The sequence below is a fragment of the Artemia sp. Qi Xiang Cuo genome, unplaced genomic scaffold (genome assembly GCF_049724085.1).
Source record: "Artemia sp. Qi Xiang Cuo unplaced genomic scaffold, ASM4972408v1 HiC_scaffold_3095, whole genome shotgun sequence".
Classification (NCBI taxonomy): domain Eukaryota; kingdom Metazoa; phylum Arthropoda; class Branchiopoda; order Anostraca; family Artemiidae; genus Artemia; species Artemia sp. Qi Xiang Cuo.
Genome location: NW_028300490.1, coordinates 22,790 through 37,158, shown reverse-complemented (window position 1 = coordinate 37,158; position 14,369 = coordinate 22,790). Strand labels below are relative to the sequence as shown.

At 36.7% G+C, this 14,369-nt stretch overlaps 1 long non-coding RNA gene across 1 annotated transcript in view; it reads right to left on the bottom strand.

Moving 5' to 3' along the window:
- Positions 1–14,369, bottom strand: part of LOC148938592 (uncharacterized) — a 64,230-nt gene that overhangs the window by 29,621 nt on the left and 20,240 nt on the right. Inside the window, exon 2 of the long non-coding RNA XR_016143669.1 lies at positions 12,349–12,435. This is a non-coding gene — a long non-coding RNA (uncharacterized LOC148938592). The remainder of the gene's footprint in view (positions 1–12,348; positions 12,436–14,369) is intronic.

Below are 14,369 nucleotides of genomic sequence, written 5' to 3'. Positions count from 1 at the left end.
ACAAACTAACACACACGCGCAAAAACTTACACACACATACAAACACACACACACACAAAACTTACACACAAACAAACAAACACACACACACACACATACACACACAAAAACTTACACACACAAAAAAACTTACATACACACAAAAACTTACACACACACACACACACACAAACTTACGCACACGCGCAGAAACATACACACACACACACACACACACACACACACACACACACACACACACACACACACACACACACACACACACACACACACACACACACACACACACACACACACACACACACAAACACACACACACACAAAAACAAAAAAACACAAACACACACACACACACACACACACACACACACACACAACCCACACATGCACACGAAAACTTACATGCACATAAAAACTTACACACACGCGCAAAAACTTACACGCACACACAAAAACTTTCACGCACACACAATAACTTACACACAAAAACGAAAACTTACACACACACACACACACGAAAACTTACACACACACGCACGAAAACTAACACACACGCCAAAACTTACACACACACATACAAACACAAAAAAACACAAAAAAAAACAAAAAAACACACAAAAAAAAACACAAAAAAACAACAACATACACACACTCACAAACACACAAACACATACAAAAACACAAAAAAAAACAAACACGAAAACAAACACAAACAAATATACATACACACACACACACACTAAAACACACACACACAAAAATATACACACAAAAAAACACACACATACACACACACACACACACACACACACACACACACACACACACACACACACACACACACACACACACACACACACACACACACACACACACACACACACACACACACACACACACACACACACACACACACACACACACACACACAAACACACACACACACACACACACACACACACAAACACACACACACACACAAACACACACATACACACACAAACAAACACACACACAAACACACACACACACACACGCACCTACACTTTCGCGCACACACACGCACCCAACCCCACACACCAACACTCTCACCCCCAACCCCGCTAACACCCCATCCACACATAACCCGAACACACAATAAACAACACACACACACACAAACACACAAAAAAAAAAAAAAAAACAAAATAACAAACACAAACACACAAAAACACACCAAAAAAAAAACAAACTCACAAAAAAAAAAAAACAAACACAAACAAAACACACACAAAAAAACACACACAAACACAACCACACAAACACACAAAAAAAAAAAACAAACTATAAAAAACACACACACACACACAAAACAAAAACACAAAAAAAAAATAAAACACACACACAAAAAAAAACAAAAACACACAAAAAACAAACACACACACACACAAACACACACACACACACACACACACACACACACCCACCCAAACACATGAATTTCTATCGTGAAATTCAAGAGTTGGAATATTTCAGTAGTGACTTGCTGTGCTTTACCTTCTCAGAGTTACATTCTCTTGATTATTCGAAGTTCATTTTGAATCTCTGTCATGAAATGCAAGAGTTGGAAAATTGGGGTCTTATTCCACCAGCCCGAATGGTGGAAACCCACTAGCTCAATATTGGGGTCTCAGTCCACCAACCTGAATGGTGGAGATTCACTAGCTCAAAATTAGGGTGTTAGTCCACCTCCTTGAATGGTTTAAATTCACTAGTTCAAAATTTGGGTCTTAGCCCACCAAACTGGATTTTTTAAATTCACTTTAGACGATGTTAAACGCGCACACACACACACAGAGAAATACAAATCACACAAAGGGTTTCAACCCACAAAGAGATGACACACACAGACAGAAACACAATCACACTATGTATATGATCAGGAAGTGATTACAAGTCAGGTTGACGTAGTTGTTAAGGTAATAGACTCAAGATCTGGTCCCCAGTCGGGGTCTTGTGGTCAAAACCAACACCTGGAAATTTTTTCTTAGTTACTTTTTTTCTTTCATCATTTATTTTTTGGTATAAAAGACAAATAATGACTTTGAGTTTTGCTTTAAATACCTTTTTTGGTCATTTTTTATATTAAATAAAAAAAAAACTAGAAAACTTGAAATTTTCTAAGTTTCCTATTTATATTATTACAGCCTAGAAAAAATTGATCTCACTTATTTAATACAACAAAGGACACGTAGTACAATATGACTATGATAAATAATTATTTGCAAGACAGGTTTGCTAAGTGGTGAAGGTGCTAGACTTAACCATTAAGTTAGGTTAGGTTAAGTTAGGTTAGGCTAGGTTAGCCTACGTCCGCCCGCGAAGGTAGGCCAACCTAGCCTAACCTAACTTAACCTAACCTAACTTAAACTAACCTAGCCTAACCTAATCATACACCTAACATATTGACTGTCTCTCACCTAACCTAAGTGAAGCGTACGTTGCCGGCCACTTAACCGAACCTAACCTAACCAAACCTGCTAACCCAAGTTAGGATAGGTAACCTAACCTGAGTTAGGTTAATACCACTTAACCTAACCTAACTTATCCTGGGGGTGGATACCCCGACTGTGCCACTTTTCTCAAGGTCATTGGTTTTGACTGACAACACTAACATCAAAACTTAAACGGTCTGAAATAGAGGCTGTTTTTATAGATTTAGAATAAGAAAAAAATTGTCAAGTGTGGGACTCGAACCCACGACCCCATATGGGGACCAGATCTTAAGTCTAGCTCCTTAACCACTCGGCCAACCTGGCTTGTAAACACTTCTTGATCAGATTAAAATTTTAATTCAGTTTCTTTGTTATAGTTCAGAATTGAGCTAACTTGTTTCTATTCTTTATGAAAAGTCAGAGCCTTGTCTAAATTCATCATAAAAATTAAATAAAGCAATGGCAAATGTGCATATGTTATTCAACATATCTGACATGGAGCAGGTGGGGTGCATTCCTGTCGACTTTGGGAGGATGTGTCCCCATTTTTCAAAAATCAGGTAATTTTCTCAAGCTACTGTCTCAATTTCATAGCTTTTGACTGACAAAATTAAACTCAAAACTGAAACGGTCAGATATAGAGGCTGTTTACAATGCTTTAGAATAAGAAAAAAAAATGTCAAGTGTGGGACTCAAACCAACGACCACATATTAAGAAAAGATCTTTAGTCTAGCAACTTAACCACTCGGCCAACCTGACTTTTAAACATTTCTTGATCATATTTATATTATAATACATTTTCATTGGTAAAGTTCAGAATTGAGCTAAATATTTTCTCGTATTTAAGAAAATTCAGAACAGAATTTGAACATTTCCACTTTTCCAGTTTTTTTTTTATTTAATCTATTAAAGACCCAAACAATTTAGGTTCTGCATAAATCCTTATACATAAGTTTTTTAGTGAAATCACAAGACTTGATGAAATAAAAAAATTACATAATAAAAAAGTTCTTGGTGTGGGGTTCGAACCCACGACCCCAAATGGGGACCAGATCTTGAGTCTAGTGCCTTAACCACTTGGCCAACCTGACTTGTAAACAATTCCTGATCATATTCATAATTTAATTCAGTTTCTTTCTGTGTGTGTCGTCTCTTAGTGTGTGTTGTCCCTGTGTATTAGTCGTCTCTCTCTGTGTGTGTGTTTGCGCGCGTAACCTCGTCTAATGTGAATTTCAACCATTCAGGCTGGTGGACTAAGACCCCTATTCTGAGCTAGTGAATTTCCACCATTCAGGCTGGTGGACTAACACCCTAATTCTGAGCTAGTGAATTTCCACCATTCAGGTTGGTGGACTGAGACCCCAATATTGAGCTAGTGGATTTCCACCATTCGGGCTGGTGGACTAAGACCCTGATTTTCCAACTCTTGCATTTCATGACAGAAATTCAAAATGAACTTCGAAAAATCAAGAGAATGTAACTGTGAGAAGGTAAATCACAACAAGTCTCTACTGAAATATTCCAACTCTTTCATTTCTCTATATATATTCATGTGTATGTGTATATGTATGTGTGTATATCTGTGTATATGTGTATGTGTATATGTGTGTGTGTTAGTGGGTTTTTGCGTGTTTTTGAGATTGAGTGTGTGTTTGTTGGTTTGTTTGTGAGTTTTTGTGTGTGTGTTTTTTTGTGTTTGTTTGTTTTTGTTTTTTTTTTTGTTTTTGTGTTTTGGCGTGGGTGTTTTTAAGTGTTCGTGTGTGTGTGTGTGTGTATGTGTTCGTGTGCGTGTGGAAGTTTTTGTGTGTGCGTGTAAGTATTCGATATTGCGTTTATTATAGTTCGAGTTTGTTTATTTTTTAATGTTCAGTTAATTGTGATTGTGCAAGTTAAGGTTTTTGTGTGTGTGTGTGTGTGTGTGTGTGTGTGTGTGTGTGTGTTTTTATTTTATTTTTTTTTTGTGTGTGTGTGTGAGTTTTGGCGTGTGTGTGTGCGTAAGTTTTCGTGTGTGTGCGTAAGTTTTTGTATGTGTGTGTGTGTGTGTAAGTTTTTGTGTGTTTGTTTTATTTTTTGTGTGTGTGTATTTGTGTGCGTGTGGGTGTAAGTTTTTGTGTGTGTGTGTGTGTGTGTATTTTTTTGTGTGTGTAAGTTTTTGTGTGTGTGTGTGTATTTTTGTTATAGTTTGTGTATTATTTTGTGTGTGTGTGTGTGTAATTTATATCGTGTCTATTCGTTATTGTTTTAAATTTATTACGTGTGTGTGTATTTGGTAGTGTGTGTGTGTCTAAGTTTTTGTGTGCATGTAAGTTTTCGTGTGCATTTGTTATTTTTTGTGTGTGTGTGTTTGTTTGTGAGAGTTTGTGTGTGTGTGTATTTTTTTTCGTGTGTGTGTATGTGTTCGTGTTTGTGTGTTTAAGTGTGTGTGTGTGTGTTTATTTTTGTTTGCGTGTGGTTAAGTTTTTGTGTTTGTGTGTTAGTTTGTGTGTGTCTAAGCTAGTGCGTGTTGATATATTTTTTTTGTGTGGTTGTGTGTGTTTGTGTGTCTTTGTGTTTTTGTGTTTGTTTGTGTGTGTGTGTGTGTGTTTTTTTGTGTGTGTGTGTGTTTGTGTGTGTGTGTGTTTGTGTGTGTGTGTGTGTGTTATTGTTTGTGTGTGTTTTTTGTGGCGTGGTTTTTGATTTTTTCGTTTTTTTTTGTTTAAGTTTTGTGTGTGTGTGTGTGTGTGTGTGTGTATTTTTGTGTGCGTGTGTGTGTGTGTGAGTTTTTGTGTTCAAGTGTATTTTTTTGTGTATGTGTGTGTGTTTGTTTGTGTTTAATTTTTTATGTGTGTGTATGTTTTGGTGTGTGTGTGTGTGTGTTTTTTTGTGTTCATTTGTAAGTGTTTGTGTATGTGTGTGTGTGTGTGTGTGTAAGTGTGTGTGTGAGTGAGATTTTATGAGTGTGAGTGTGAGTTATATAGATTGAGAGTGTTTGTTTGTAAGTTTTTTGTGTGTTTGTGTGTGTAAGTTTTTGTGTGCATGTAAGTTTTTGTGTGCATGTTAGTTTTCCTGTGCATGTGTAAGTTTTTGTGTGTGTGTGTGTGTAAGTTTGTGTTTGTGTGTGTTTGTTTAATGTTTTGCGTTTTTGTGTTATTTTTCTTGTGTGTGTGTGTGTAAGTTGTAGTTTTAATGTGTAATTTTTTGTGTTTGTTAGTTTTGGCGTGTGTGTGTAAGTTTTGGTGGTTGTATTTGTAAGTTTTGTGAGTGTGTGTGTGTGTATTTTGGTGGGAGTGTGTGTGTGATTTTTTTTTTTTTAATGTTTTATTTTTTGTTTGCGTGTTTGTGTGTGTGTGTTTGTGTAAGTTTTTTTGTGTGTTTTATTTTTTTAGTGTTTTTGAGAGTTTTAGTGTTTTTGTGTGTGTAATTTTTGTGTGTATGTGTGTGTGTGTGTGTGTGTGTAAGTTTTTGTGTGCATGTAAGTTTTGGCGTGCATGTAAGTTTTCGTGTGCATGTGTAAGTTTTTGTGTGCTTCCCAAATCATAATTTTCTGAAAGGACACACCTATGAAAGGCTAAGAAATCTAGCTTAGAAAGGTCAAAAATAGCAAATTAACCATCCCAAATCATAGGTTTCAGTCAACATACACCTACGAATGGCTATGAAATCCTGCTCAGAAAAGTCAAAAAATATCAACCCATACACCCACAAATCATAGGTTTCAGACATCACACACCTACGAAAGACTAAGAAATCGGGTTATAAAAAGTCAGAAATAGCAAATTAAATATCACAAATAATAGGTTTCTGACAGCACTCACCTATAAACGGCTAAGAAACCTAGGTAAAAAAAGTCAAAATAGCAAACTAGTCATCCCAAACTATATGTTTCAGACAACAAACATCTATTAAAGGCCTAGAGAACCAGCTCAGAAAGGTCGAAAATAGCAACCCAGACATCCCAAATCATAGGTTTCAGACACCACACACCTACGATAGACTAAGAAATCGAGCTCAGAACAGCCTGAAATAGCAACCCACAAATCCCAAATCATAGGTTTTAGACACCACACACCTACGAAAGACTAAGAAATCCGGTTATGAAAAGTCAGGAATAGCAAATTACACACCCCAAACTATTGGTTTTAGACAACATTCACCTACGAAATACTAGAAAACCTTAGCTCAGAAAAGCCTGAAATAGCAAACTACACATCCCAAATCATAATGTTCTGACAACACATACCTATGAACGTCTAAGAAAACTAGCTCAGAAAAGTCGAAAATAGCAAACTACACATCCCAAATAATAGGTTTCAGACACTATACACCTATGAAAGACTATGAAGTCCAACTCAGAAAAGCCCGAAATAGTAATTTACATATCCCAAATCATAAGTTTCAGACAGTATTCACCTACGAAATACTAAGAAACCTTAGCTCAACAAAAGTCTGAAATAGCCAACTACTCATCCCAAACTCGAAGCTTCAGACAACAAACACCTATGAGTGACTAAGAATCCTAGCTCTTAAAAGTCCTAAAAGCAAACTACACCTCCCAACTCAGAATTTTCTGAAAGTAGACATAGATGATAGGGTAAGAAATCTAGCTCAAAAAAATCAAAAACAGCAATTTAACCACCCCAAATCATAGGTTTCAGTCAACACACACCTACGAATGGCTAGGAACTTCAGCTCAGACAAGTCAAAAAAATAGCAAACCACACATCCCAAATCATAATTTTCAGACAACGCATACCTATGAAATTCTAAAAAATTCATCTCATAAAAGTCGATAATATAACAAAACACATAACATATCATAGTTTTCTTACACCGATCAACACATTAAGACTGATAAAAACAAATATCAAAATTCAAAATTAACAAAATAAATATCAAGAATCATACGGTTCACTAAACACACATCAACGAAAGGCTAAGAAACCTTAACTCATAAAAGCCTGAAAAATCAAACTACTCACCCCAAACTTTTGGTTTCAGACAACATTCACCTAGGAAATACTAGGAAACCTTAGCTCAGAAAAGCCTGAAGTAGCAAACTACACATCCCAAATTATAGGTTTCAGACAACACACATCAACTAATGACGGGTGCTGGGGGCGAGCGTTGGTGGGTGTGGGGGGCCCTTGAGGTGGGGGGGGCCTTGGGGAGCGGGGGGGGACCGTGGGGGACGGGGGTTTGGGGTTTGGGGGTCGGGGGAGGTCATTTGGGGGACTGGGTGGGCCTTTGGGGCACCGGGTGGGTGTTTGAGGGCCTGGGGGACATTTGGGGACCGGTGGAGGGACTTTGGGATCCCGTTGGTCCTTTGGGAGCTCGATGGGCCTTTGGGGGGCCCGGGGATGGCATTTGGGGGTCTGGGTGGGCCTTTGGGGGCGCCGGTGGCTCTTTGAGAGCTTGGGGGACCTTTGAGTGTCGGGGGGGGGGCAGTTGGGGGCCTGGGGGACATTTGGGGACCGGTGGAGGGCCTTTGGGAGCTTGGGGGGCCTTTGAGGACCGGGGGCTTCCTTCGGGGTTGGGGTAGGAGGATTGGAACCCTTTGGGGTTGGGTTAGAGGACCTCACAACACTGTTCAAATGAAACTTGTGTATTATAGCGACCACAGAGTTTCACCATTAAATTCTCCTCTAAAATCTCTTCAAAATCTTCTTTTAAAATGTCTCTATCTGTTTCGCCGAAATAGTTCCATAACCTGTCTAAAATGGTTTCGCCCAAATAATCCCTAAACGCAAATTCAGCGTGTTCCTTTGTTATTGGCATCTCTGCGCTAACGCATTTCAAATTAATGGGAAACCTTTTCGCGCGCTAAAACAATTCATCGCTAAGATGTTTCTTGCCTAATTGTTTCCATGGCCTGTGGTTATTAATATCCTTTGGAGTTCGACCAAAAGAGTTGTTCCCGAGGCAAAGACATTAATGACTTGGATCTATTCCTGGAGAAATGTTTCTAGGGCGAAAATTTTTAAAGTCTGACAGATGATGTCATTGTTGATTGATCTGTCAAGAAAGGGAAATTAATTTGTTGTCTCTAAGGGGAATTATTGATTCACGATAGGTGAATTGAGGTCGACAGCACAGGTGTTCCAAATTCCGGGAAAGTCATTACATTGGCCAAACAACAACAACAAATACTATTTCTGGACACCATGACATTCACGAACGATTACGCAATCAATTTCTCGGAAATTCACTTCCCACTCGAGTCCTAGATCAATAACATTGTTCCCGTTAGAATTCAATGCGCATGTGCAACCTTCGTTCCGGAGTTATTACACATAGAAACATCAAATAAATCGACCTTGGAAAAAGAGGTCATTGACCCCATTACGTAATCATTCTCCCTAGGGAGGCTATGCCCTTATTTGGAGCCCCGTCAGTGTTCTATGCCCATATTTGGTGTTCGTACGGGAGTCGGACCCCCTCCTCTACTGTTAAAAGATTTTTTCTGGCGAGGGGGACTGAAATCTAATATCCCAGTCAAAGAAACGATGTTGTTTCAATATAAGCTCTTAATATGACTCAAATTCAACTCTGATATCAACGCCACCTCTGGAAATGATTGCTAGGGGGAAGGGTGGGGCGTAGTGTCATGATGGTGTGAAACATTTATAGTCTTGGCTCAAAGAAACGAGGGGATTTTCGTTAAAAAGGTTCTTAGCAGGGCTTAAATGAAATGATTGCTAGGGGGAAGGGTGGGGCGTAGTGTCATGATGGTGTGAAACATTTATAGTCTTGGCTCAAAGAAACGAGGGGATTTTCGTTAAAAAGGTTCTTAGCAGGGCTTAAATTTCCATCTAATATCAACCGTATCCCCTGGTATTGCATGTTAGGACCCCCAACTTTCTACAATACACGGTTCTTTTCGCATATATTAGGAAATAATAGAACACTTGGGAGTGTTATGGGAAGTCTGCCAGCTGGAAACAGGGCTCCGTTTAAAATTCCATGTTAATCTCGTATCTGACCGTTAAAAGAATAGGGTGTGTCATGACGTCAGAGGGCACTCTTTAAAATTCCATATTAATTTCCCTATGGATGTTGTAGAAACCCTATGTTACTTTCCCTATGGCTGTCACAGAAATCCAATGTTAATTTTCCTATGGATGTTGCAGAAATCCAATGTTAATTTCCCTATTATTGCTATTTGTCCATTATCCGAATCTTACTCAAATTAATCATACTGGAACACTTGAGAGTGTCATGGGAAGTCTGCCACCTGGAAATCGGTCTGTCGTGGTGTCACAAGGCATGCTGAAGAAATCCGGAGAGGGTTTGTCGTAGAACCTGAAATACCCCCACTATTATTGTGGACAGAAAACGAGAGCATGTTTGCTCTGCACCAAAAAGTAAAAACTACTTTTACTGACTTAGGTAATCTAAGAGCTTTTACGCCTTTTCCAAAAACATTACGTTTAATTATGTTTTTCCTACTTTACTAAGTAGGAAACTTTACTATTTTTGAAACGTCACTTGTTTTAATTCTTTACATGTTTTGCTAAAAAAAAATTACACAACTTTGTAACAGTTTTTCATTAAAACTGTCAAGAAAGTTTCTTATTAATAAAAGGGCTGCTGTTTTAAAATTGAGCTCAGTTACATTCGAAATTAGAATTTTTAGGTTTCTAAATGCTAGTATTTCTTTTAATATTTTTTTAACTTCCTTTAATATTTATATTTTATTATTTTAATATTTTTTTTTAATTTTTTTAAATTATTTATTAAAAATGATATTTTTAATATTTTTTTAACTTCCTTTAATCTCTTCTAATATCAGAAAAGACCTTTTCCAAGCTATTTTTGTCAGTAAAATGAAATTCTTATTCTGATAAATTCTTAATAACCTCAAATCCTATTAAACATTTATAAAATATTTAAAAAACCAGCCCCTTTTTCTAGAGCTTAAGCTGAAATGGCTTCAAATATTCATAGTTCGCAATGAGAAATCCATAGTTTTAAGACTCTCAGGGGTAAACAAAATTCAGTTATCTAGATCCGTTTCAATACCTGAACAACTTGTGTCCGCCTACACGAGTACACGTATTTGCAACAAAAGAGCCAAGAATCAAATCTCTTTTGAAAAATATCTAAGAAACATGAGGTGAAGAGATTAATTTGAAAGCCTGTTGATTCAAATAATGATCAATAATGAACTATCGAAAGGAGAAGGGAGTCCTGAAAAATGTCAAAAATAATTTAGGAGCAAATTGAGGTGATACATGATATACAGTTCGTAAGAGAGAAACGACAAGAAGCTATCGTATATGTCAAAATCTGAACAAGCATCTAAATAATTTGGGTCTGAAAAAATCCTGGCAATTAATTTTACCTGACCCATTTTAATTACGAGGCCATACAGCTTCTTATCAGAATAGCATAAGTAAGAGCTGCTCATCAGGCTTGCACTATAGAGTGGGGTTCTGAACCTGGATCTACTCAGAAAAGAATAAAAATTTATAAGTTTGTACATGTTTTTCTTATGCTTAATCCTCTTATTTCCATATGATTTCTTAAGACTTTAAATAATTTTTTGCCCTCACCCAATGTGTGAGCTCCTATATTGTTAACTTTTGAATGCATGCCTGCTCTTCATTACTATTCTTCTGATTTTTTTTATAAAATTGTTCGTGCATGTTAATGTATGACCTCTACTTGATTCTTCATGTGTTTGAACTATACAAATAAACGAATTAATTTGCTATCACACAGGCCAAGGGAAATAGTTAAGTGCAGAAGAAAAAGAAAAAGTAGATATATATTACAATCAGTGCAACGGAATCGCAGTCGATATATGAATTTGAATTTATTGTTAAAAGTATCGAAAACCAGGCTATTTGACTTGGACTCCGAAAGAATAGACAGTCCAAGTATACTTGGCATGTTTAAGAGTTGGAGCGGGATTTGACAAAGCATTAATCCAGTAATAAATATACAGTGCTCAACAATTCTATGCTGCTGATGCGATTTTATCACATTTGCCTATTTTTTCAGGGTCACATTGACATTTTCATATTGAAACACTTTTCTTTTACTCTAGATGTATGAAAAGAGAAACTTATTGTAAATTAAATCGTTAAAATTGTACGGAGCCTTTAAATACTAAGTCACTTTATTCTGTAAATAAAGGTATTCAATCAAAACGTAAGTACCGTTTGTTCACTTGTGATACTATTTTTTATCCGATAGCCTATCCTCAGCGACAAATTTTGCAAGACTCGTGTTTTGAACAAAGTATTTTTCATTTTCGACGTCTAGGGTCAAACCTTCCAGCATATTTCAGGTGCTGTGATAATCCAGTGAGCTGGAATATTGACTGCGTAAAGTAGTTAAATACAAGCAAGATAAAACTGCCGAATATTCAAGTAAGGATCTGGCATAAAAATTCCACTAATATCGACTTATTGCTGACATAAAGTGAAATAAATAGGAAAACCTCCTTTGGCCACGAAAAAATCATAAGCACTTGACGTATTGCCTATGTTCTTGAATTTATTGATAATATGCCTTTGTGTCCAGTTATGGACTTGACTGGGAATTGAGATATACTTCTGTTTTTCGGTGAATTATGGTGTAAAAATGAACTATTCTAGAAAATAAAATAAATAAACAAAAGCTTTTTTAGGCACCCAAAACAGTTTAAAAGGGATTTCACAGCTTAGAAAATAACAGTAAAAAATAAGTTCATTTTTATTCACATTTTAGTCAACAAGTGCATGTAAAGTTTTGGCAAAATCTCTCAATCTATATTTTCTTATTTTTGACTAGTAAGAGCTAGTCTTTTCTGGTTGTTAGGTACAAACAATATTTGGACAAAAAGAAAAAAACCTTAAGCGTAATTTCAGATAATTTATATGAGAAAAAAAAGTATATATATATATTTACTTTCATGCTGAAGGATCTACCAGAGACTGAAGATTCTTTCCTTTTTCTTACTGTCTGTGTCCATTTCTTCTTAAAAGCTTGAATAACCTAAAAAAAAAGAATATTTGTTTATAAATTTTAGAACTATACAAGACATCGGTCAATTCTTTTCTTAAATAGCGGCTAAATTACACCTGGGCGTAAAGAACTGCTCGTCTGGCAGACATTGGCATGTATAATACAGGCAGCGCAATAACACTGACGAAATAAAGGTTGAAGAGGGCTCCATGATTCTTCCAGTTTGTTTTCGCCAAGACACTTCGTGTGGTAGGAGTTGTCACACAAAGTTTAAAAGGGGCTCATTTGATTAAAAATTGAAAGTTGTAGTGCCTTTTTTTAAATTCAAAGAATGATTTGGAGAGCAAAGAGCCCCCTCCCGATTCCCTTTTTGCTGCCCTCCCGCTAATGTTATCTGATAAAACTTTTTAGATAGCCATTTTGTTCAACATAGTTTAAAGCTCTGTAATATGGCTCTGTGATGGAATGGCCCCCCAAAGTCACTGGAGTAAGGGCTGTAAGTTATGTAATTTGCCCGTTGTTTACATACAGAATTCGTTATAGGGAAAGGGGGTCATGTTTGATCCTGTGTTTTCAAAAAGGCTCAGAATAATATGGTGAGGCTTCCAGGGATAACATTAAGGGAAGTGTTGAATAAAATCACTGTGTGATACAGTTTTTCAAAAGAGCGTATCAGCAATATTCCATGAACTGCTTTGGGTATAAAGTTGAAACTTCCAGGGCATGACGAGGGGGGTGCTTGAATGACCAAAAGGCAATTTATGCAAGTTATTATTACTACTATTACTGCTACTACTAATGCTAGGACTACTGTTACTTCTGCCGCTATCAATACAACTACAACTACTTTTTCCGCTAAGACCACTACTGTTGTTAGGACTAAGAATATTAAGATGAACATTAAAGCGAATGATGAGGAAGAAGTTGTATTAAATCAAAACAAACAATGTGCATTTAGGTTGTCTAAAGGACATTAAACCAATATCGAAGAAACGGCCTAGAGTATTAAGTATGTTGAGGACAATGTTGAACTAGCCAGAAGTCGCTGTGTGCAGACTAATACTACTACTACTACCCCTACCGCTACTGCTATTAATACAAATAGTACTACTAATGCTACTGCTACTACTGCTACTAAGGCTAAGGGTTTAGAATTAAGGTTAAAATTTCAGGAATTTTTAAGAGGATGTTGAACTAAATCAATTGCGCACTATGTGCATGCAGGTCACGGATATCTCGGGAACAATTAGAGCAATAAGCTGAAACTTACAGAGCATGTTAAGGGGTATGTGGGAATAAGCAAAAGGCATTATATGCAAAGCTACTGCAGCTACTTCTACTGTGGCTACAACTGCTACTACTACTACTATTGCTACTACTACTATTACTACTGATACTGAAACTATTAAGGCTAGGGATATTAAGGTGAAACTTGCAGCAAAAGTTTAGGGGGATGTTAGTAGTAACCATCTATTGAATTCTATAGAAGCTATACACCTTTGCAAAGAGAGTGAGTATCCCCTCGCAGTGTCGTCTGGATTCTATAGAAGCTATAGCAATTTGAAATATCATATGGAATTTGCTTGAAGCTATATACTTTGCGTACACCCCCGTTCCAAGCAGGTTTTTTTTCTGATAGATATTCTATTCTACTGGTCATTACACTCTTTCTTTGTCAGAAGATTTACATAATTTCAAAGTTCAATGTCTTTTTTTTGGTGATAAACCAAAACCACCATGTCTTGTGTCGCTGTTATGCAATTATTTTTTGTATATATTGAGGTTTCAAATTAGATTGTTCAACAGTTTTGAATAGTTTATTCAACTTAACACTACAGACATTTTTTGTAAACATTTACATAGAAAATGGATAATTCTAAGCAATTTCTCGTGAGTAAAAATTTTCTCATTATTATAATAAAAAGAAATTGTCTTGTCATTAAGTTAAGGAAGAAATTCTAGAA